General features: G+C 48.8%; 1 long non-coding RNA gene across 1 annotated transcript in view; it reads left to right on the forward strand.

Moving 5' to 3' along the window:
* The first annotated feature begins 213 nt into the window (after window positions 1-213).
* Window positions 214-16,375, forward strand: part of LOC126070830 (uncharacterized) — a 47,515-nt gene continuing 31,353 nt past the window's right edge. The window contains exon 1 of the long non-coding RNA XR_007516323.1: window positions 214-300. This is a non-coding gene — a long non-coding RNA (uncharacterized LOC126070830). The remainder of the gene's footprint in view (window positions 301-16,375) is intronic.

Genomic DNA, 16,375 nt, shown 5'->3' on the forward strand with positions numbered 1-16,375 from the left:
GGGGTACACACACACACACACAGCTCAGGTGAAAGCACAAGAGAGCACAGTAGAGAGCTCTAGACCCATGTGCTGTCCCTCCACAGTTGTCCTTTCGGGTCACTTTTGCATCCACCAGAGACAAATTGCAGTTCCTTCTAGTGGGGTACTTCCTCTTTCCTGTGGGGCTCCACCTCTCTGGCTTCTTGTATGAACCCAGTTAACCTACTTGTTTAGGGAAGGTTTATCCACCTTGTTTTCTTTACATCTTTCAATATTTCCTCCCTTCAGACCATGACAACACACATCTGCATTTTAAAGGTAAGTTTCTCTAACTCTCGATATTTTAAAGTCCAAGCATGAATTTAAAACAGATTTCTCCCCTTTCCCGCCCTCTTCCTGGGTGTATTCCCTTACAATTTACCATGCCTTTTTGTGAGAAGAATTGTCATAGATGGATTTGGTGGCGGGGTGTGTGGGCGGAGGGGAACAGGAAGGGAGTTCCTTCAAGTAACTGAGTTGGGGTTGTCCATGAAAATGTGGATGGTTATAAACATTCTATTTTAATGGATTTACACCAACATTAAGTGGTATAATTTCAGCGCCACCTTTTGTTTGCCCCCAAGAAATTGGCAATTCGTTTTACATTTTTTAACAGGTCCTTAGTTATTTAATAGTAAGGATTTAGAGGGAGGAGATGGAAGTGTGGCAGAGATTGGTTGCAGCCACTTTATTAACTTACACATCCTCCAGGTTCTGATTAGAAGCATCAGACTGAAAGGAAATTATTTTTTACTTCCTTTCTTTTCACCTCACTGCTCTATCTCCTCAGAGTTTTGACCTGAGTGAGGAAGAAGGGCACAGTAGAAGAGGAGGGGCTCCCATGAGTGGAGGGTTAGTCCCCTCAGAGTGGACAGAGAGGCTCATTACCCAAGACTCTGGACAGCACATGACGGAGAGCAATGCAGCCCACCCACTCAGGTGGAGGAGTACACTAGTGCAGAAACTCCTGAGGCCTGAAGAAAGCCTTAAGGAAGCTAAGAAGATCCTTTGACTTCAAGGTGGATGGAAAGGAACCAGAGGGTTTAGGGGAGGAGTGGGACTTAAAGGCCCTAAAATCTTCTAGGCAGTCCTTTTAGTCTAATTGGTTGAGATGAAAATAGTAGGTCTTGGGTCCATCCTACACTCCATCTCTCTCCTGCTCACTCAAAGTCCAACTTGGCCAAATATTGTTCATTCCTCTTCAAGCCCAAAGACTTTGGAAAACAATGTCTATACAGACTCCTCGAAGAAGTTATTTCTGACTCAAGGGAGAACCTGGTAGAGCAAGATAATCTGAATTAGCTGGCCCTTTCCACATTTAAGTTCCACATTAGCCCTCAGACGCTTCTATTCAGCTTAACCTGAGACCCTTTAGTAAGTGCACGAATGAGGGAGGACCGCTCATTCTGGCAACCGGACAGGATATTTGAAATGAGCGATGTATCGGGAAGTCGTCTAAATAGGTGCTCGCCCCCCTCCCCCGCCCAGGATTACAGGGAGGGGGAAGTCCGCATAGGCCACCCCCGACCTCAGCGCACTGACTGCACCGCGGCGCTGGCCGTCGGAGTTGGGCGAGCGGGCGGGGCGACGCGCATGGTGCTGCTGGCTCAGCCCCAACCCCTGGGAGTTGGCCGCCAGAGCCCGGGGCGCCGACCGTTGGAGTTGGGCGAGGGGGAGGGGCGAGGGGGCGGGGTGCTGCTGGCCCAGCCCCATCCCCTGGGAAGCTGGCTGCGGCGGTGCTCGGTGCCGACTGTTGGAGTTGGGCGAGGGGGCGGGGCGAGGGGCGGGGTGATGCTGGACTAGCCCCACCCCCGGGGGAGGTGGCTGCGGCGGTGCTCGGTGCCGACTGTTGGAGTTGGGCGAGGGGGCGGGCGAGGGGCGGGGCGATGCTGGCTCAGCCCCACCCCCGGGGCGTTGGCTGCCAGAGCGCCGGCCGCCGACCCAAGTAGTTGGGCGAAGGGGCGGGGCGTTAAAGGGCAGCCTCCTCCCGCCGCTCCACGTGCGCCGGTCGACCCCGCGCAGAGACCTCAGTGTAACGGAAGTTCCCAACAGCTCTCGGTCCTGCTGCGTGACGTTTAAGGATTCTGGCGCAGTCCGAGCCGCCCTCTCCCCGTTCCCGAGGGAGAATGCGGGCCTTGGCCAGTAGAAGGTCCGCGGATGGGGACGCGGGAGGAAGCAAGAAGAGGAGGGGGACGGAGAGGGCTCTTTCCTTGAGGGGAACCTCTCGCAGCCCGCTTCTGCTCCTTCAGTTTTGCTGCTACTAGGGTCTTCCTATGTTCTTAGTTGCTTCAGGGTCTCAAAGCAAGCAGAAGGTGGACCTTTGAGCAAAATACAGGGCCTGCGGTCATCTGAGCGTAGGGGAGCCTTGCAGGGAGATGGCTTAGTTGGAGTACGTTGAGGTGGAGGCCACTCAGCTCAGGGATGTAGTATTTGGGTTCCAAATGGAAGGCAAGCAACTGTGCCCCACCCCAGAAAGGTCTTAATGTTGTTGGGTACACGGGGGTGGGGTGGGGTATCTGCCAACTTTATACCTTTTAAAAGTGTACGTTCAAGTCTATATAGATCAGCTTACAGCTTCGTTCCTGTGATATGAGCCTGCTGGGGCTGCCTCATCAGGGGCAACTGTAGGCACCTTGAAGAAATGCTAGCATGAAGGGCCTGTGTTGGGAACCGAAAAGGAACATTTGTGATACAGGGAATGGGCTGGAGCACAGCCTTACAGAGCACTCAGAAGTGAGAGACAGCTCACCACAGATAGGCTCTAGGGTTGGGAAATTTGGAAAATTAATGGATTTCAATCAGCTAACAATACTGCCAAACTTCAGGGGTGGGCAGATGCCAGCCAGAGCTATTAAATAAGGGCTGGATAAGTGTTACAGAATGAAAGGGTGGGGGAGAGTTTGAAGGGGAAGAGGGTAGGGAGGTGTCCCAAAAAGCCACCCAGCACCAGCTTCTTGTTATCTTGTTATCACAGTTCTCAGTGATATTTGGGGGACATCTTCTGACCATGGAATCTTTGGCAGCAGAATGGGGCTGGGGAAAGAGGAAATTTGGAAACTTAACTGATTCACTACTAAGATAATCAGAGAAATGTCTTTCCTTCACAGATTAATCCCGAGTACAGGAAAATTTTTGAGTCTGACTTTGAGTTCCAAAGGTTCTGGATATCCAAGGCTTGAATCCAGCAGGCATGACTGTTCATACCTTAGTTTGTCCCTTCATAAGCATTTGGAAAGGAGCTCTTTCCATCCCAAGATTCTCTCCTCTGGCTAGAGTGGGTACCTAACACTTTTAAGGAATAATGTTATCCTCTGAACTCGGCAATGCAGGGAAAGAGGGCTGGTGGGCAGCCATGGCTATGGTGGGGGCAAAAAGCCACCTCACCAAGCCACCAAGGGCACAGTCTTGAGGGCCTGGCCCACTCTTGCAAATATAGTATCAGGGCAAATGTCTAATTAAGCTAATCATTTCATAATGCCAAGCAGCTGGCACCGGAGAGAGTTAATGTGGAGAAACCCTGTTAAAATGTTCAGGAATTTTTGTCCAAGTGGATCATAGGTGGGGACTCCCCACCTCTTTGCTATGCACATAATACTTGGTCTGTTCCTCTTCTGTAGCATCATCTCCTGATGACTGGTACCTGTGAGCTCATTGTCAAGCACATAAGACAAGCAAGGCCAAGGCCTGACCTTACAATGAGCCTTTTTAAGATCCAGTTTATTACCTAATAGATAGCAAAAGAAAGAGTAGCCAAAAGTGCCAGCTCCTTGGGTCCTTGTCTCAACACACCAAAAAGGACAACACCAAAACCAAAGAGACTGATGACTGCAGCATGAGTTTTGGGCTATCCGATTGCTGATGAGTCACTTCTAGACTACAGCCAAGAGGTTTTATATTCTGGGGCTGTATCCTGAGGGAAGGCGTGGGGTAGAAAGCCTTAGATCTCATCAGAACACTAGGTGATAAGAAACTGTCTCTTGATGGCCTCCCAGGGAAGGGAGAGAGGACTGGGAGATAGTTTTAGAGCAACTATCCCATCCTCTTTCGATCTAGGGGGATGACAAGATGTCCTGCCAAAACTCAGTTTAGCTGTGGTTCAACACTGACTGTGTGGTATTATGTGGATACGTGCAAGGTCACCAAGGTGGCAGTGTTCCCTTACGTTCATCTGATTTCTCAATTGAGGGCAGACTCCTTAGGGCAGGGATTGCCTCATTTAACTCTGGGCCCCCTGCAGATCCTGGCTTTGAACTGGCACATGGTTTGCATTGGCGATACACATACCTAGATCTTGAAGAAGGCCAAAACTATAGGCTCATTTATAAGATTGACATCACCTAGTGGGATGGGGAAAGGCTGGGGAACTGAATGAAATTATGAAATGCATCAGGAGGAGGTAGATTAATCAGCTTTAACTACTAGAGTACGAAGCCTGAGCAGGCCCCATCTGATCACCCTTTCACATAAGTTGTATGCGCCTACTAGGAATGTAAGGTCCAGTAGGAAATTCCTCTCTTGCCTACCATGAAGGATTACAGGGCAGGCACTGAGTTGTCTATTGGCCATGGCAGTAACCCCAGCTCCACTCAGATAACCTTCCTATTCCTAAAAGAGCATGGAAACTACATATTCTTGCCTGCCTGATCAGCCTGGGCCAATTTCCCAAAGGAAAGGGGCCAAAGAAAACATGGGCCTGCCTTCCTGGCCCAAAGAGATTAGAGTTGAAACATTTTTGAAGTGGTAACCAAGTGTACATCCAGATCCAATGGCCCCTACAGCACACCGAATCTCACCGAGCTTGGAAAGGAGTGAAGGCCCTGCCCCCTTGCTGGGGTCTCGAACCTCTTAGTTTTGGTGCCTGCCTCCTTGGTGCTTTCTGGAGGTGCCCCTTCCTCAGGCATGACGGGCCTCTGTTGGCCTCCCAGCCCCAATCCTTCCCTGGATGCTGTGCTGTTCTGCGCTCGGTCTTGTTTTCACTGGCTATGGTAGAGCCTGTGGCTGTAGAGATTCAAGACACGGATCTGCCACAAGAACGTCCCTGAACGCGACCTGAGAGAACTTGATGCTCAAGGATCATAGGGACTCATGTGCTGTGAGGGCCTTAAGATCTACGAAACGGGGAAGGTCATGTAAATATGAGTGCTTTCCAGACATTCTTTGGAGGCAGGCTCCCTTGCCTTCTCTTCACAGCTTACTGTGAGGACTCGGGAGCCCTGGCCCTTGCATCACAGGCCCAGGCCTCCACTTGGACAACGGCTCCCTGCTTTGCCCCCTAAAGATGAGCTTTTCACAAGAAGAACAGTCAAGGAACCACAAGATTAGGCTTCCAAAAAACTTCAGAACTGTCAGAACTCTGAACAGTGATCCCCGTGAGGGGCTTGGAAGCATGAATTTATCTCACAGGGACCTCTGCAGGTGTTGAGTGACTACTGCCATATACTGGTCAAGGCCAAGGGAGACTGTCACATCTAAGGTCATAGTCATGGTTTCTTCTGTACTTTAGCCAGAAGCAGAGCCCCCATCCCCACCATCCGGCCAGAAAGAAAATGGCTTCTCTCTGACTCCAGGATCATGAGTTACCCTTTTGGGAGACAAAATAAAGTACACAATGGCTTCTTACCTGAGCATCGTCTAAAATGGAACTTGGGCTAAACTACTTGAAATGTATTACTCCTTGTTTTGTATGGTCCTTGTATGACTCTTCAGAGCCCAAGGTACCTGTTCCTGCACAGAACCCTCCTTGGCCTCATACCATGGGTGGGAAAACCCACATCTCCAGTTATTACAAAGTTTTCTTCCCTGAGTAAATTTGTCTTCTAGAATATTTATGCTAGGGTCCACAGATGAACTTCGGTACAAATATAAGACAGTGAGAAAATCACCTAAAAAGTGGTCCAGGGACAGTGATATCTCTGGGTATCTCTGGGGAGGTCTAGGCAAAAGTAAAAGCAATCCCTCTCTGGGGCACTTCCTTCCCCTAGGCCTCAAAAATGGGCTCATGAGAAGAGATACTCTCATTCTGAGGCAACAGAACCGCAGGCTACACAACCATCAGAGAATTTGGGGCAGGGCTGTAGGAAGGACTGGTGTTTGGGAGACAAAAGATTAGTAATGGGGCAAAGAGGCAGGTCAGTCTGCCATGACTTAGCTTTCCTTGGCCCCCTGAATCTGCTATTTAGACCATCTGTCTGCTGTGCCAAGTCCACAGAGCCCTGAGAGCAACTTCTGGCAGATGAAACTTAGCTGTGGTGGGCGTGGGAATTCCTGTCGCCTTCCAAAAGCACCCCAGTTTCTCCCTGCTTGGGCCCATTTAAGGACCTAGGGTGGCTTCGAGATGGGGGTTGGCAGAAGGAGGGAAAGATGAGGTCCCTGGGGCAGAGCTTGTTTTTACCTTTGTTACCCTGATTGGGCAGAAAAATGTGAGGATGGCAATGTGGCTGCCTCCTAGACTGCAATTTCTCATGGAGAGCATGGCCTTTGCCTACTTGGAATGTTTACCCCATAGTGTCTTTGAAACTGCCTCCAGCACTTAGCAGACCTACTATCCAGTTTGAGTTCACTATGGATTTAGGACTGGAGTCCCAAAAGCTCCACCAAGCTTTCCCTGACTATCCCAGGAAGAAGAGCCATTGGGAGAGAGAAAGATAGGGTAGGGGAATTGAGTCTTGCAGCCCTTGTTCATTTAGAATTTTCGGCTGACTTCTTCTTGAGCCCAGCAATGTTTTATGGCATGGCTTAGGCAAACTTGGCTCAAAACCATCCAGGCCTGATCAGATCTCACTGAGTGACCATTTAGCCAACCCAAAAAAGGAGTGATGTTTTTGCCTTTTCTGGTTGGAGCGTGAAGGAAGGATAACAATTCTTTCCCCAGATCAAGTTAGAATCCCAGTGGGAGGCACCTTGGCCAGGGTAGGGATGGAGCAAAAGAGCGGGCAGCAGGCTTGGGGCAGGTGGAGCCCAGGCTTCCAGTGGCTGGGAAATCTCCAATTTTCTTTGTAGTAAATACATAAACCTGTTAAAATAAATTGATTAGCAAAGAATCTCTGCGCAATGCTCTTTAAACTCCTAACATCTGTTCCCAATAAATAATTCACATACCCAAAGAACCAAATCCACTGCTGTCGAGTCAATTCCGACTCATAGTGACCCTACAGGACAGAGTAGAACTGCCTTATAGGGTTTTCAAGGCTGTAAATCTTTACGGAAGCAGACTGCCACATCTTTCTCTCGAGGAACAGCTGGTGGGTTCGAAACCTGGAACTTTCAGTTAGTAGGTAAGCAGCTGAGTGCTTTAACCACTGTGCAACCAGGTTTCCTTAAATAATTCACATACTTGTTGCCGTCAAGTCGATTTCGACTCATTGTGACCCTGTAGAACAGAGTGGAACTGCCCCACAGGGTTTCCAAGGAGTGGCTGGTGGATTTGAACTGCTGACCTTTTGGTTAGCAGCCAAGCTCTTAAGCACTGCATCACCAGGGCTCCAAATAATTCTCTTAAAAAAAAAAAGTAGATATTAATTGGAAGTCTTGAGAGGAGGGGACACCAGCTTAAAAAATGCACTGAGAAGCCTCTTTGCCAAGAAATGCACACTCACTCAAAACCTATACAGGAAAGAGTGCTATGACAGTACTGCCTCCCTCCTGTTCCTTAGTCAGGGACTGCACACACCACTTGACCCCTGTCCCCAGCAGACAGGAAGCAGGACAGCTCTGCCTCCCTCCCCCCAGCACAGCAACACCCCTAGAGGCAGCTGCCCAAGCACAACTGGCACTGGCCACAGCTATCGTAGAGATGTCCGAGGATTCCCAGAACCATAAGCAGTGGAAGGTAGCCCCTAGCCCCCCAATCCCAGCACCCTGTTTGCTCGGGCATTGGCTGGGGACTGTGAAAAGCAACTTATCCTACACGCAGCCTGGAAGCTCTGCTGGAGTCCTCCTTACCTGGGCCCTCCCCAGAGGGACACACGCACCTCTGGTAATGGGCAGAAGTCAGATATCAGTGATGGGGAGATCTCGGACCAACCCTTAGGGTATATCCCCTTTCTCCTTCTTTAGACGCTCCCCCTCCAGTGTGGTTCTCTGGGCTTTCAAGCCCTTTTCTGTGTCTTAGCAGCTTCCTCTGGAGTTCCGGCTTCTTTAGCAGCACCATCCTTGCTTTCAACTTTGGATGGAGCAGGGCTTCTGGGACTCCACCAAGGGGCTTTGTATTTACATTCTGGGACAGAGTGAGTCGGCTGCCTTCTCTAGGCCAGCAGCCCACGTCCTGTTTTCCGTGGAGTAGGAGGGAACCACTACCACCAAACCTGGTGGGGGGTCAGGGGAAAGCTAGTCCACACCACCTTCCCCGGGCAAATAGTTTGCTGCTCGTTGAGACTAACTGGGGAATTGAGAAGATGGGCAGGAAGAGTACTTTATACCTTCTGGTGTCTACTCTCCATCAAATATTGGAAGAGTCTCTAAAGGACTGGAGTAGAGAAGCTGCTGGGGTGGCCTGGCCCTGAACCCATCAGCAGGTGCTGCTCTTCCCTCCCTTCAGGCAGCAGAGGGTTCCCAAGGTCACTGAGTACTGTCTTCATGAGCACATTAGAGTATTTGGGCCCTAAGCAGAACCCAGCCTGGGCTGGCAATTAATGCTGGCTGGGGGCCCAAACAGGTGGGAGAGTGCTGGTACAATGCCGAGTGACTGCCCAGGTAAAAAGAGTCCAGAAATTACCCACACATCGCTTTCTCCGAGAATTAACTGAGCGTTTAATTCCTGAAAGCTTTTATCTCCTAAAGGGCCTGGCTTGACTCTTTGTTTCAGAATCTCTCAGTGCTGTTATTGGCAACAGCCATTTTCCTCCTGATCAGGGGGTCTTCGAAATGGAATGAAACTATGTGGAGTGAAGGTCTCTCAGATTGAGAAGTGAAAGAGCTGCTGGGCTCTTATTCCACACTTTCAGAACCAAAATCCAGAAAGAAGGGTCAGTATCCCAAACAGGTGCTTCCTTCTGGGGAGTCTTCTCTTTACTACAAGTTCAAAGAGACCCAGCCCTTGGGGACTTCCTTGGACCTCTTGCGGGCAAGGCTTAGTGGTTGGTAATCAGTGTGGATGGACTTGGGGGTGGACTCAAGTGGCATCAAGCATGGGCTACAATGTTTGCCAGGCTGCATGTGGAATGAGAGTGAATGTTGGTTGGCCTCATTTCTTGAATATTTTAAGTCCACGAACCATGAGCCTCAGACTGCAGACAAGGAGGTGGGATGGCCAGGGAAGTATGCTGGGCTTTGATATTTCTTGTGTTTGTTGAAAGGGTGAGTCTTTAGGCATCTCAACATAGGATTGACCAGGTGCTGTGAAGGAGAGAAGGATTACCTAATATTGTATCTCAAACTTTCGGTGTGGGGGGTGGTGTTAAATCTCTTATGGGAGAGAGGGCAGAGTATCCTTCCTAGGGAGACAAGGAGGGGGAGTGTCTTGGCAGGAGGTCAGTGTGACCTCTCTGGGTAGAGAGCAGGTGGTTCTTGGCTGAGACGCTGACAGGTAGCTGGGGTGGGGCTCCAGACTTTGTGTCACCTGTTCCGTTGTTTAGGATGGTGCCTATGAAAGCCCCTGACAGGCAGACAGGACAGTCAGTGGTCCAGCATTTGGAGAGATGTAAGTTAGATAGATGATAGGACCAGTGGTACATGGCTCAATTAAGTGGCATTGTTTCATCCACAGGAATCAGCATTTCTTAACCTCTATTGAGAGGTGCCCGGACTTTAAGAGCCAAGGACATCAGTGAATGAAAAAACAAAACCCTCAAAATGTACCTAATGAGAAAGCATTGCCTGGCACAGACCCAGTAGAGATGGGAAGGGTAGGCATCTGGAGGCCGGGGCAGGCTAAGCAGAACGGAAGGGTAGATTGGTCAGCAGCCAAGTCTCCCTACCAGTGCTGTGGCCTAGATGCTGCTACCATTCTCGGTTGAATGACTTGTAGGAAGATTTTGAGTGCCCAGCCAAAGGGAAGACCTGTACCTACAAAGGCAGACTATCAGGATGTAACCTGGGTCATAAATTAAAAGCAGGTTGAAAACCTTTGTTTCCGGTTTCTCACCCATCAGTACATCCTAAACCCGAGGTCCCATGGTCTGAGAGGGGAAGAGGGGGTGGGGGGAAATGAATATTTTTCTTTTGTTTTCCAGTGGATAGAAATGCAGGCAAGGTGAAGAGCAGGAATCTCACAAAACACAAATCTCCTACCCCCTACTGTCTACCTATCCTCCAAGCCTTCCCAAGCCCTCAGCTAAGTATCAAACTCCTTTCTTCCTTCTGGAAGTTCCTGGAATGTGCCTTACTCTCCTCTGGCCCAGTCCTTCTGTTCCAATGTGGAGAGATCTTCCTCCACCTGCTTGATCTGGTCAGAGTCTGCCCATCTTTTAGATCTTAGCTCCAACGTCGTTTCCGGGGTGGTGGTGGTGGTCTTTTCTGACCCCTCAGAACCAGCAGTGGTCAGAGACATCTCCACACCACTCCCTCATGGCAGCTAGCTCTGTTTGAATTCATTCGTGTACTTGTGTGATTATTTGATTAATGTCTCTCTCCCCCTCAACACTGACCTTGCCTGGCGCAGCTCACCATTTCCCCCAACCTCTCTTGCAACTTGCTGGCACTTAATAAGTCCTCAATAAATATTTGTAGAATGTATGAATGAAGGGACCATTATGAGTTCTCCTTTTCCTCACACTCACCTGTGCAACCCTCGTTCATTGGGCAGTTCGCTTGAATTGCTTGGCTACTCTGCTCCATGGGGCACATGGTGAAGAGGGGCCTGGAGCTACAGAGAGGGAATTGGGCTGAAGACCCATCTGGGGCCCAGTAGCATGAAGACAATGTAGGAGGTGACTCAAAAAAGCAAAGGTAGAGAAACTTAAGAACAACATTCCAGAGGTAGGCAAAGGAAAATGGGCTGGTGTTGGGGAGTGGGCGGAGGTGTAAGAAAAAGAGGTCAGAAGCAATCCAAAAGAGAGACGTGTTCGGTTTACGTGGTCAAATTCCAGCAGAATTTAAAGGTGGAAGTGGCAGGCAGAGCGTAGCTGCAGATGCCACATGGGAATGGTGATCAGGTACTGGTCCAGGTGTGGACAGAGGCATCCTGTTTGGAGGGCCATTTAGCAGTATCAAATATTTAAATATAAAAAGGGGCTCTACTTTTGGGACTCTTTTCAACAGAAATACATAACTTTGGGAGGATCTACATGCAATGATAGTTGTGACAATGTTGCAATGGTAAAAAATTTGAAGCAAACCTAAGAGATAATTGGGGAGTGGCTAAATTCATGGTACAGCCATATGACAGGATACAAAGCAGCCTTATTACAAAGAGCAACTGGGGATGTGTGTACTGAGGTGAAATATGTTGATATACTAACTGAAATAGAACAAGCTACAGAGCAGTATGTATGATAGAATCCCATTTGTGTTTTTAAAACAAACTTCTTTTGTGCGTAAAACTACATACGTGTTTGTGCAGAGAAAAAAGTCGGGAAGGATACATACTCTCCTTTAACACTCTTTCCTCTGGAGAACGGGACTCAGGGTGGGGCAAGGGGGAAACACATGTTTTTGACTCTCTTTAGAGTTGTTCAGGTAAGCCTGTATTTCCTCTCATAAAAAGGAAAAGGAAAGGTTGTAGGATGTGGCAATAAAGAGGGAGCCGTGCCCTCTGAGAGCTCAGATTCATGAAACTGGGGGGAGCAGAAGCCAGTTACACTGGGCAGAGTGACCAGGAGGGTTGGGCACATTGTCTACAGACAAACCAGAAGTTTTCTGGTGAATGGTAGTTGTGGAAGAGGATGCAAGCTTAAGGAAGAGGCATGGTAGAGGGAAGTTTTACATCTCATGGGGAGGTGTGAGCACACTGGTAGGCTGAGGGGAGGGGGACTGGGATACTAGGATACTTAACAGGATACTAGGGAGAGGGATACTTGCGGGGGAGGGTCAGCATGGCATGAGCAGAGGAGCCTGGCAGGACCCAGAGCCCAGGTGGAGGAATTACACTAAGAAAGGGTGAGGAGAACATTCAAGGGAAGGGGGTATGGACCGATGACAGGATGGAGTTCACAGCTGATAGCCTCAATTCTTATCAGTGAACCGTGAGGGGGACATTTTCAGCTGAAAGTGAGAAGTCTAGGAATGGAGACAAGGCTTAGAGGGCAAAGCTAAACTCAGGGAATGGGAAAAATAAGGGCCAAAAGAGGTTAGTAAACTGACCGATAAGTAGTACTGGAGGCCCAGCTGAGTTGTTAATCATACATTTGTAATGGTGCAAACTGGCATTTTTCTCTTAACAGAGCTGAAGTGCAAAATTGGAGAAAGTGAAAGATCACATTGATCCAAGGTGGGGGGCCACTAAGGCAAGTCCAGCATAAAGGAAAAGGAATCAAAAGCTTTAAAAGTGTTGTCCATGAGGTAGAGAAGCAACTGGCTATAGAACCAGAGATCTTCAAGCTGGAGGAGCAGCCCTGGAAACATTTCCAGTGAAGGGAATTTTGGAGCACCAAATATAGGGCCACTTACATAATGTCAAGGGTCAAGGTTTAGCTTTGGGATTAGGTTGCAGAAGTGGAAAAGGAAGGACAAGTTTCCCTGGAGGTTGTAAAGTTATCTAGGTGGAGGCAGCTACTGGGACAGAGACAAAATTGGTGAATCCGAGGGCAGAGCTCGCCATTCATTCTACAAATATTTATTGAGCACCTACTATGTGCCAGGCACTCTTTTAAGTCCTTGTGGGGAGGTGGATGCGGGAGTCCACTGGGTTGTTGATAGATGAAGATGGGAAGAAGAGGTTGTGGGACAGGGAAGGGGTGGGGTTTCAAGAGGAAGAGGAAGGATCAGAGGAAGAAGTTAGAATGGTCAGGAAGATGATGCAAGAAGCCAGGAGGATGCTGACATTGTGGCCTGAGGTTTGGTGGGTGTGGGATAGACAGGAAAAAATAGGAGGCTCTCTCTTTTAGAAGAGTTGTAAGAGGAGGCGGTGTCAGGGAAAGGTAGGCTTTGGGTGAGGTGAAGAGCTGGTGACAGGGGAGAAGTGCTTTGTGCTGCTTCCTCCTTCCAACCCCGCCCACCTTTCCCCACACCTTGGGTCTCTAAGGGGAAGGGGAGAGGCAAGGAGAAGGGCAAGTCTCTTCTTAGACATCACGAGGCTTGGGGTGCACCCAGGATTGGGGTGCTCTTCTCTGTGACTTCAGTTCTGGATTTGAGCCTTTGTCCATTGTCTGAAAGTGGAGAGAAATGAGAAGGGCCAGAGAGGAACAGTAAGAACCAATACAGCAGTAAGAGAGAGGGCTTCAGGAGGGAAACAGACAAGGATGTTGACAGAGCATGAGAAGCCAAAATACATTCCTGACAGAAGGGGATAGATACACCCAGAATGAACAGGACTGGGAGACAGTGTTGCCCAGAGGGAAATGTGACCAAAAGAGAGAGCTATGATGGGATGAGCGTTAGGCTCAACTGGTCCCCTCAATAGGCTCAGATGTCCCTCTGATGGCTTCTTCCTATCCTTCAGGCCACCTTGAAGTCATGGGGCAGGGAGAGGTCTACAGGGCAGTGATGGGGCCAATGATACAGAAAGCACCTGGAGGGAGGTGGGCGGTGATGACTCGATGGCCTGAGTTTACATCAGCGCGTCTCAGGGAGGATACCTTTCCTTCTACCTGTACACCCTGGGCCCCTCCCATTATGCCACCTTTCAGAGTGAGCTCCACTTTCTAGAGTCATTTATTCTGTGTCTCATTTCCTACACTACTGACCTTGTAATTTGACTTGAGCATCCTGGTCTTCATTCCCCCTTGCTTGGGCAGTGAGCACAGGGGAGAAGCCCCCAAGCACTCATGATCTGCTCACCAGCGTGACGTTGGCAATCAAATTGTGCTCTTTTAGATTTCAAGCAAAGCTACAAGGCAGCATTCTGGAGCCTTGACTTTCCATAAATAACAAAAAAGACTGGCCTCTAGGAGGCGGGCCACTCTGGCTCTGATTCTGGAATGGTCTTTCTGGAATGGCTGGAGGCTCCTCACTTGAGGGGTGAGGAGTAAAACCTCTTGTGGGTGTCTTTTTCCTCCTTTTGCCCTCAAAAGTCTTTGACATGCCCCCAGACAGTGGCAGACTGGGTTTGAGACCTCAGCAGCCTCACCGATAGGTGGTCAGATGGTGCTTTTTCTTCTCCTGTCTCCTATCTCAGCAACTGCTGCTTCGGGAGAAAGAAAACAAAGCCAATTGAGATTGACTGGGAGAGGAGAGAGAAAGCGGACAGGAAGTGAGGTGCAGGGGTGAGAGCCCCCTGGGTAGGGGCACTCTTGGTCCTGAGTAAAGAGGGATAAGAAAGGGACAACAGTGCTTGGAAGAAAAATCAACCCTTTCAGTCTATAGGTAGCCACCTATGAGTAGCAGTAGATCATTCCGGGACAGTAGATCATTCTGGGACAGAAGGATATATACACCTACTTCTCACTTGTTATTCAACATTTTGCATTTAAGAGAATAATAAGAAATCTACTATCCTGAAGACTTTGAGACAGGATAGCTGTTTTCAATACTAAAGTATTCTTAGTATTGAAAAGGGGCAAATTTGAAATGTATGTGCCGAGAGATAAATAAAAAGTTAAAGGATTAAAGATGGGAGAAATAAATATAAGCTGAATGTAATGTAACTTTCATGTCTATACCATTGTTAACATGAAATAAAATGTTATTGGTGGTCTTGTGAAAAAAAAAATCTACTATCCTACTGTTCTGCACATTAATGACATATGCCTGGCAGTAACCCTTTCGTTACCAGTGGGACATATAGTGCCCACCTACATTTCCTGCCTCTCGGGTCCAGAGGGACATGTTTGTCCCACATAATATTTTGTGATCTGATGTGGTCATCCTCCATTTTTGCATAATGCCAATTTTTGCATAACGACTTGGTCTTTGGAAACGAACCATGCCAATAAGTGAGGAGTGGGTATATAGTGCACTAACAGCACTACCACTAAAAACCTTGAAGCTTCTTAGAAGAGGGCCTGAAGTGGAACAGTAGAGAACATAAAATCCTGGAAACGGATCTGTTTCTGGGGTCAGTCGGGTGCAACATAGATCTATACCCCTCAACCTTGCAGTGAAATTTCGACAGAGACTTCTCTGGGGAAGGAAGAAGAGGGAGTTTGTGTAAGGCAGGTGCCCTTATATTTTCCTATCCTAGCTCTCTTCAATTTACTCCTCCTGTGTGCACACTGGTGGTGTTTATGCGGTTTCAGGTCTTAAAGAAGCTTCATAAACAACACCAGTGGTCTCCCAAGGGCTTCAGGCCTGGGCCATGAACTGGAAGTGTGGAGCTGGGGTTCTCTTACTGTTTATTGTCCCTTCCTCCACACTCTGGGCTTGGCCTTGGACAAGGCCAATTTCCAAGCCTTGGGCCAAGCTCGGGACTGATCTCTGCTTTCTGCTGACACCATCACAATGATGGTTGCTTGGAAACCACTCTGATTTCTTATAGACCAAAACCTCTTCACCTCCGTTTCTTCACCACACACAGGAAGAGCTCACAGGTGACGACTCTGTGCTCTCCAGAGTGGCCTAGAATGTACGGAATGCCATGGGCTGGGCCTTCTGCCAAGGGCAGAAGTGCTGGCTTGTGATGCAGGGGAGGACTTGGCCTCCCATCCCCCCGTGGCAGACCTCACAGGGAGGTGTTCTCTCAAATTCTCACTGTATCTAAGCTCTACTTTCAATTTATTTTCAGCTTAGAAAAATCTCCTGGGAGAAACTACCACATGTGAAAAGAAACGTTTTCTTAAATAGATCCTTACAGCCCTAAGGGGTGTCCTGGCCCTCATATTGTAGGATTTCATGAACTGACTCATGATCTCTGCTGACATATCCTCAATGACTGGAGAGATGTTACACACAGCCGAGCTCAACCTTCTTCTCCCTAGAACCTCTTCAGCTCCCTGGCCCCTCCTCTGACTAGAAAAAGCCTGGTAACATCTTTCTGAGGTAGAACGAACAGAACTTCAAGTTGGTCTCGGGTGATGACGTCAGGGTCAGACATTGCTCCACTTGGCTTTCAGTAGGTGCTGCCACCCTTTCCCTGGCCTCATGTACTCAGGAGCTGCCCAGATCCTGGCCTTTATCTCAGACATGTACTGGAGACCACACTGCTCCTACACATTATCTTACATTTGTCCATCTCAAAGTCCACGACGGTCATTGACTTCCCTACTCACCAAACTGTGGCTTTTGCAGCTTCTGCCCCCGTGGATGGGAATTTAAACTGCCCAGAGTTGGGTGTCAGTATTGTGTACCTCCTTCCTCCATTAAAAAAGTGTTGAACAAGACAGTT

The sequence above is a fragment of the Elephas maximus genome, chromosome 1 (assembly GCF_024166365.1).
Source record: "Elephas maximus indicus isolate mEleMax1 chromosome 1, mEleMax1 primary haplotype, whole genome shotgun sequence".
Classification (NCBI taxonomy): domain Eukaryota; kingdom Metazoa; phylum Chordata; class Mammalia; order Proboscidea; family Elephantidae; genus Elephas; species Elephas maximus.